This window comes from Trachemys scripta, chromosome 2, assembly GCF_013100865.1.
Source record: "Trachemys scripta elegans isolate TJP31775 chromosome 2, CAS_Tse_1.0, whole genome shotgun sequence".
Classification (NCBI taxonomy): domain Eukaryota; kingdom Metazoa; phylum Chordata; order Testudines; family Emydidae; genus Trachemys; species Trachemys scripta.
The window spans coordinates 21,510,960-21,519,389 of NC_048299.1; the positions used below are offsets into that span (position 1 = coordinate 21,510,960).

The 8,430-nt window shown below is 44.8% G+C and overlaps 1 protein-coding gene across 12 annotated transcripts in view; it reads left to right on the forward strand.

The window, feature by feature from the left end:
* Positions 1–8,430, forward strand: part of ZMYND11 (zinc finger MYND-type containing 11) — a 168,922-nt gene that overhangs the window by 73,490 nt on the left and 87,002 nt on the right. The window contains exon 1 of one of the 12 annotated variants that reach the window (XM_034760031.1): positions 1,017–1,035. The exons of the other annotated variants lie outside the window; for them this stretch is intronic. The gene's annotated coding sequence lies outside the window, so the exon portion shown is untranslated. Of the gene's footprint in view, positions 1–1,016; positions 1,036–8,430 lie in introns of those variants that run through there. 12 annotated transcript variants of the gene reach the window in all.

Sequence of the window (8,430 nt, forward strand, 5' to 3'; positions counted from 1 at the left end):
GCCCCCGTGCCTCCGGACCCTGCGCCGCCGGAGCCCGGGAGGGGAAGTGCCCGGCTGGGGGCGTAGGGTCTGGAGGCACGGGGGCTGCCCAAAGCCGGTAGCGCTCGGGCAGCCCGGCTCTTAAACAGAGCCGAAGAGTCAGGGAGGAGCAGAGCCGCCATTTTCCCGGACACGTTCGGCTTTTTGGCAATTCCCCCCGGACGGGGGTTTGACTGCCGAAAAGCCGGACATGTCCGGGAAAAAGAGGACGTATGGTAACCCTAGGTGATAGTAGACATGAGAGAGTGTACTGTTCTGGATGTACGTAATACCTTCTAAACTCCCAAACACTGGAATATACATAGTTTATTGCGTTTGTACAGGTGAAAAAACCCAAACCAAATGGAAGCAATTAGCAAAAGAACAAATTCACATCTAACAGCCTAACTACAGTAAAATGCATGAGACATTACACGGAGAGAAAGTTACTATGAGTTTATGCAAATTGGCATAGCTCCTTTGCCATCTGAGGATTTGGCTACTTCTTTTCACCCATGCTGACCTACGCAGTCTTATAGTAGAGTTCTCTTATTCTCCAAACTTTTGTCACCCAATCACAATTTGTTCAGAGAATTCTACCAGTCAGGAACCAAAAATATCCCTTCCCATTTTCTATGGAGGAATGAAACTATTTGCCATACAGGCCCATGGATTTCTTAATTGATGTGAAATTCCAAATCCAGGGGGAAAATCCAGGATTAAATTCTAATCATGTACATATTTATGTTTGTATTAGACACAAAATATCACACACAAGAATCAATTTAACATTTAGACAAAAAACTCCTTTAGCAGTCTCTAACTGCAGTTATATATCTATTATTTCAGCTTTCTTGGCATCTACTGTTAATGCTGCATTTCAGCTTTCGTTATAGACCTGTTTTCACTCACTCATCAGTTTCTCAAAAATTCTCCATTTGAGGTGAAGCCCGGTCCCAACAGTTTGGGCAAAATGTCTTCAGCCGGTGGAGTTAAGTAAACAGGAAAGAGTTCCAGGTGTGTTTTTTAAAATAATCATGCAGCTTTTTGTGGCTTAATAATTCAAAATGTCCAAACTTGAAAACCTCAAGCATTGAGGGATAGTGAAGGATAGTTGCTTATTAAGCAGTGAAGGATAGTTGTCTGTTAAGCTTGAAGTAAGTGAATTTTAAATGGACAACAATATAAGTAATTACTGCATGTGCATGAAAGTGATTTTTTTAAACAAAAACAAAAAACCATAAAGTTCTTAGAGGTGTTTAGTAACATTATTGCTTTTGACAGTACTGGTTGTGCTATGTCTCAGTGCCAAATTGTGATGTGCTATCAGTAGCTAGGTTTGTTCATGTATCTACAGAATTGTATACTGGATTTTAAAAAAAATGGAATTGCAGAAAAAATTCCACAGAATTCCATAGTTCTTCATACAGTTTTTTGTGTTTCTACCAGAGTACCGCATTTTGTAGAGTCATTCAGAAACTTCTACCTAAATTTAAGGTGGCAAATCCAAAATAAAGCATATTCAGGAAAGGCAAAAGTAATTATTTTCATAGCAATATAAACTTGCTTACATTGTGAATATGTCGTATTTAGTATTATTAGGCTGACGTGTCCTTTTTCAGTATACAGTGTACTATATGGATATCTGGAAGTTGAAGGTTTTCATTACTTATTGCATGAATTGTGTACACATGTGACAGCCTAGCTATTATAGGGTTGCCAGGTGGTTGAAAAGGGACCCTGGCGGCTCTGGTCAGCACCGCTGACTGGGCTGTTAAAAGTCCGGTCAGCTGCAAAAGTCCGGTCAGCTGTACAGCCGGGCTGGTGGGCTCCCTGCCTGGCTCTGCGTAGCTCCCGGGAAGCAGCCGGCATATCCCTCAGGCTCAGGGGAAGCCATGGGGGCTCCACACACTGCCCCGGCCCTGCCCGAAGTACTGTCTCCACAGCTCCCATTGGCCGGGAAATACAGCCAATGGGAGCTGCGGGGGTGGTACCAGTAGGGGGCAGGATGCAGAGCCCCTGTGGCTGCCCCTCCCCCTAGAGCTGGAGGGAAATGCCGTCCAGTTCCTGGGTGCCACCTTGAGGTAAGTGCTGCCCGGAGCCTGCACCCCGAAACCACTCCCATGCCCCAATGCCCTGCCCCAGCTTGGACCCCCCTCCCAAACCCAAACTCCCTCCCGGAGCCCGCACCCCCTCCTGTGCCCCAACCACTTGCCCCAGCCTCGAGTCCCCTCCAGCACCCTGAACCCCTCATTTCTGGCCACACCCCAGAGCCTACAATCCCAGCCCAGAGCCCTAGCACCTCCCACACCCTAACTCCCTGCCCCATCCCTGAGCCCCTCCCACTTCCTGAACTCCTTATTTCTGGTCTCACCCCAGACCCCACAGTCCCAACCCAGAACCCCTATTCCCTCCCGCAGCTCAACCCTCAGCCCTGCGCCCCCTCCCGCACTCCAAACCCCTCATTTCTGGACTCACCCTAGAGCCTGCACCCTCAGCCCAGAGTCCTACCTCCTTCTGCACCTCAACCCTCTGCCCCAGCCCTGAGCCCCCTCCCGCACCCAAACTCCCTTCCAGAGCCCGTACCCCAGCTCCCTGCCCCAGCCCAGTGAAAATGAGCAAGTGAGCAAGGGTGGGGGAGAGCAAGCAATGGAGGGGGGAGGATGGAGTGAGTGGGGGCTGGGCCTCGGGGAAGGGGTGGGCAGTCTCTTGCCTATGAGAAGTGTAACTGTAGCATTTCCTGTTTTCTTTCATTTAAATTTGCAGCCTTCGTATTGTCTTTTTGAATTAATATATTAAAGACTTTCCACTTACATTAGCTGCCGACTGTTGCTGGACTGCTCTATTGCAACATAGTGTTATACAACTCTGTTTTTTGGTGCGAGGATCTGGGAGAGCTGTCAACAGATGTCAACTTAAGGGACAAAGGGCTTGCTACAAAGCCAGCGAAAGTCAATAGAAACACTCGTTGCGTTGACTTTAATGGACTCTGGATCAGTTCCAAAGTGAATACACAAAGGTAGAAAAATCTCAACAAACAGGCTCCCTTGCTCTAAAAATTAAATGATCTGATTTTCGTATAATAAAATAGGGGGGAAAGAACACAACAAGAAACTGCTACTTTTTCTCCTTATTATCTTAGAAAGGGAAGACTTGCCCTTCAGTTTTAAGTGTCTAAAGGATTTAACCATTCTCTGTAACTAGTGACAGAAGTTAAATTCTAGCAGCTGCTTCAGCTGTAAACTATAACTTGAAGAGCTTTAAAACTCTTTAAAGAGCTTTTTAAATGTACTCCTGAAATAATCCTTCCAAATTACCTTCCAAACTTTGTAAATAGGAACTTTAATAGACAATTCCTTTTGAACAGGTCAAAATAGCCTATAAGAATAGATCCCTACAAATCTGGAAAGCTTTGCCCAGTTTTATGCATATTAGTACAACATACTTTAAAAATCATTATACACAACTGTGTTGAGTTGTTGACTTGCTGCTATAATGTACAAATCCAGTACTACTACGCCAGCAAGCTTTGGAAACTGGAGCAGAATTTGTTTAGGCCAGGTGGGCAACTATTGCCTGTACTCGCAGCATTGATATGGGACACAAAATTAATCTATTGCCACCATGAAGAAGCAGAGAGCTACAAACTCTGCACTGTGATCTATTTAGCTTGATAACATTACCAAATTTCCATCCAAACCTGAGTATAGTGTAGATGGAAAACTTGGGTACATTCATTCACAAAGGGAAGAGTGAGTCTTTATATGAGAAAAGAACAGGAGAACTTGTGGCACCTTAGAGACTAACAAATTTATTACTCCTGTTCTTTTTGCGGATACAGACTAACACGGGTGCTACTCTGAAACCTGTCTTTATATGAGAGTGAGTCTTTTTACTGTATATCCATGCAGTTCATAGTTAAGTAGTAAGGATAACACTTAACTCGTGTATCATTTTCAAAACACTGTACATACATTACCTAATTTTCACCACACACCTGCGAGGAAGATAAATAAGTTTTATTGCCTCCCATGTTATAGACAGAAAGAAAGAGAGAAGCTGAATGATTTATCCAAGGCCCCATAGCAAGTAGGTATTGGAGCCAAGTGTTAAAGATCAGGAGTTCTTAGCCCCAGGCAAATCTGCAATGCTTTCTCTATAAAGGGAGAGTTTTCCCAGATTCTCCAGGACCCCCCAAGTGGATGTAAAGCTGAAGAAAACAAGTCCCACTGACTGTTATCTTTTAGGGCAAGTCTACACTGGCAACGTTAAAGCGCCTCTACGAGGGGCATAGCTACCAGTGCTGGGGTGCACTGTCTATACTGGCACATTACAGCACTGAAACTTGCAGCGCTCAAGGGGGTGTTTTTTCACACCCCGAGCGAGAAAGTTGCAGTGATGTAAAGTGTCAGAATAGAAAAGCCCTTAGTGTTTCCTGCCTATATGTTTTGCCAGCCTTTATTCTGAGAAGCTACTTCACACGTTAAGCTCACTAGCGTGATACAGCAACGATACAGCAAAGATGGCGTGATGTAGATAAACCCATATTGATAGAGTGTGATGGCTAAACATAATGATCAGTAATTCTTGCCAACTCTTTCTTCACACACCTCAGCCTTTTATTTTGTTCCCAGAACATTGATATCAATAAAAAGAACAGGAGTACTTGTGGCACCTTAGAGACTAACAAATTTATTAGAGCATAAGCTTTCGTGGACTACAGCCCACTTCTTTGGATGCATATAAAATTGATATCATTGTAATTATCAAAGAGCTGAACTACATGGCACCTACATGAAAATGCATACATCAGTATTGTGGCTGTAAAGGGTCCCTGGAGTGTTAACTTCTTAATGTTTTTTAAAAATCCAGCAGATATAAATTGGCCTCAGTAGTACTTAAATTATACCAATAGATAAACTTACACACACATCTGGAATGTTAAATGCATATTTTAACATCTCACAAGCCTTTCTGTAGTCGTCTTATTTTTGAAAAATGTTAATTGCAGGAAGTCTTTATATAGGTCAGCACACTGGGATGTAGATTTTTTTCCCCATGAGCAACCAGAACCTTCAGCTGAAGACTGGATTGTGCAATAGCATGCAGGGCTTTTTAGAATTTTGAAGTAATTTAGGGAGTGGACTCTTGTGGTTAGTTTGACATCAGCAGCTGAGAAGAATGCCTGTTGCGATGTGTTATGTGGAGAAGTGCAGTAATCTTTGTTTCTGGAGTGCAAAAGGCGCTGTACTCCTCCCCTTTTAATAGGGCTATCAGTTAAAAAATGTTGCTAAATTTGCCTAGCCAATTTTTAAAATAAGTTAGGAATTTATTCTGGCACTTTTAATAAGTGAGGAGGCCGTGTACTATCTGCTTTTCAACCAAGAAATGTCATCCTTTTGTGTGGGGGAGACAAATATTGTCTCAAAAACAAGCCAAAAGCATCAAATATGAAAACTAAACATATCTCACTTGTTGCAAGATGAAAAGTTTGTTACAAAAGCCAGAGTTATTAAATCTATTTAGAACAGGAAATCCTATTGTGTGTGTGATAGTTATCTGTAGTAAGTTACTACTTATTCTGTTTCTTATATCTATTGGCATGCCACTTCCTTGACAAATAAGGGACAACATCCCTTCCCTGTGCAATTTGTAATGTGAGGTTGTGATCTTGCAGAGGGATCCACACAGGGAGACCTTTCAAGACACACAAGAAACTTGGGAGCCATGAGTAGAGACAAAGGGAGGGAGGCTGGGAAAAGGAGGAATCCTGGAATCTCCTATTTGCTACTTTTCCCTGGCCAGCGACACTGGAAGTGGCCTGGGAAAAAGGAAGCACTGATGTGACTCTGCCCCTTCCACTACTGTTGGCACCAGAAGGAGCCAGGAACCTTCCTCCCAGCAAGTGGCAGAGGATGTGGTTGGAGGGAGGAGGAAGCTTCTTATCCACACCAACACCGTGGCTAGCAATGCCAGAAGTGGCAAGGGAATGGGGGAGCCTTGTATAGCCTTTCCCCATCCATTGCGCTGGTGGGCAGCACCTCAGAAAGGGCAGGAGTCTTGCTGTCCATGCTTCATCAGGTGCAGCTGCATGGCTCAAGGGAGTTTTTATTAAACTTGCCATTTTCTCTCTCACTCACACTTTTTTCTTCCCTGCAAACACAAGAGGAAATGCATTTATACATGCAGGACCAAGAATTGGCTGTTCTTGACTCCCCTTTGTGCAGCTCCAGCTGTGAAAAGGGGAATTAAAGCTCAGTGTTTAATGCAGCAGCTGTGGATTCCCTCTGAGGTTGCTCTAACTTACACTGGGGCCAGCTTGCCATCCAGCAGCCACAGGGTCAGAAGGACAGAAAGGTGTCATAAAAGCACCTAAGTGCCCCTCCTCAATTGTGCTGAGTGCTTCTCTGGCACATGTGAGCCTGTAGTCCATAACCTGTATGTGTTATATTTTTAGAATATTAAAGAGCAGCTGAAGCATCACAGTACACTTTGAAAATAATTCTACTCATTTGGTTTATTCTCTGGGTCAGGAAGGAAGTGATTTTCTTCACTAAATTTTACATAAAATTCTATGACAGACAGGACACTTGCCCAGCCACTCAAATATTCTATCTCTGATAAAATCTACAGTGGATGCTTTGGAGAGAAGTAAAACATGTGCAATAGTCTTGCTATTACTCAGTACTACACTAGGAAGGGAGTTTTTTCCCTGACCCCAGCTGGCATCAGTTTATATGCTGAAGCATAACAATTAATAGTCCTTGTAATTCTTTTCATATCTAGTATAACTGCAGATGTTACTGTTTACTCATGTATCTAATCTATTTTTGGATTTTACTCAGTTATTTTTCAATAATTATTACCCCCTGGCATTAATTTCCAGAGGTTAAGCTTATGTTTCTTTTATAACCTTATTGCTTTTTATTTCAAATGTCCTCTTCTTTTGGGAAACAGGGTAAATACAAGCTCTTTATTGACTTCTGTCAATCTTAATTTACACCCCCTCTTTCACATTTCCTGCTCCTCTTCTGGATTCAGAATGAAATAAATTCTGTTTTTCCTTCTAAGGAAGATGACATCTCTACACTCCAACCTTCTTCCCTCTAAATGTCCTAGGGCGAGACTGTCAGCAGTACAATTGGGAATTGGTCTAACCACACTTTGTAAATCTCCCCTTGTCTGCTTTTCTGTAAGCCTTTTGCATTTTGCCATGTCTTCTTTTAAATTAAAAGGTCATAAACTAAAGACAGAACGAGAAATAAGATGACTTAACTTTATTTAGAAATATTAAATGCCCTGGCCACCTTCGAGCAATCTTTAGATTCTAGTCAACCAAGCCCCTTCAACAGTTCCATTTACGTTTGATTCTATCCATTAATAATGCCACCTACACAGCCCACAATGAGTTCACCTATTCCACTTCCTCTCTTGGCTCCTAGAGAGTTCTGTAACATGCTTTGTATTTCCTAATAAGTATAACAAGAACCGTAATGCTCTCATCATCTTAGGATAGTTGTAGCTTTCATTCATATGTTTTCAGTAAAAATGACTTTCAATCATTTTATATATATATAATGATCATAAAAATGCTTCAGAGCAAAACCGTTAAAAGTCTGGTCGGTGGAGCAGCAGGGCTAAGGCAGGCTCCCTGCCTGTCCTGGCTCCGCACAGCTCCCGGAATTGGCAACATGTCCCTGTAGCTTCTAGGCCCAGGGACCAGGGAGGCTCTGCACACTGGCCCTGCCCCAAGCACCGGTTGGCTGGGAACCGCAGTCAATGTGAGCTGCGGGGGCAGTGCCTGCAGGCGCGGGAAGCGTGCACCGTGCAGAGCCGCATGACCGCACTTTGTCTAGGGGCTGGACATGCTGGCTGCTTCCAGGAACCTGCCTTAGCCCCACTGTGCCACCAACCGGGAGCTGCTTCAGGTAAGCGCTGCTCACCTGGAACCCGCACCCCACAACCCCTCCTGCACCCCAACCTCCTGCCCCAGCACTGAGCCCTCTCTTGCACTCCAAACCTTACTGCCCCAGCCCAGAGCCCCCTCCTGCATCCCTCATCGCCAGCCCAACCCCAGAGCCCATACCCAGGGCCGGTGCTACCATTTAGGCAAACTAGGCGGTTACTTAGGGTGCCAAGATTTGGGGGCTCCAAAAAGCAGTGCCCCCAATTATTTTTACATCGTTCCTACGCCCCCTCCCCGAGCAGGCAGTTGCCTCTCCACTTCTCCCACCTTCCAGGCTTGCAGCATCAATCAGCTGTTTGGCGCCGCAAGCCTGGGAGGGGAGGAGAATTAGAGCGGGGGCAGCGTGCTCGGGGAGGAGGTGGAGCAGAGGTAAGCTGGGGTGGGGAGCTGCCGCACAGCTCCCCGGGCCAGGGGGGTGGGGAGCTGCCGCGGGGGTGCCTCGGGGG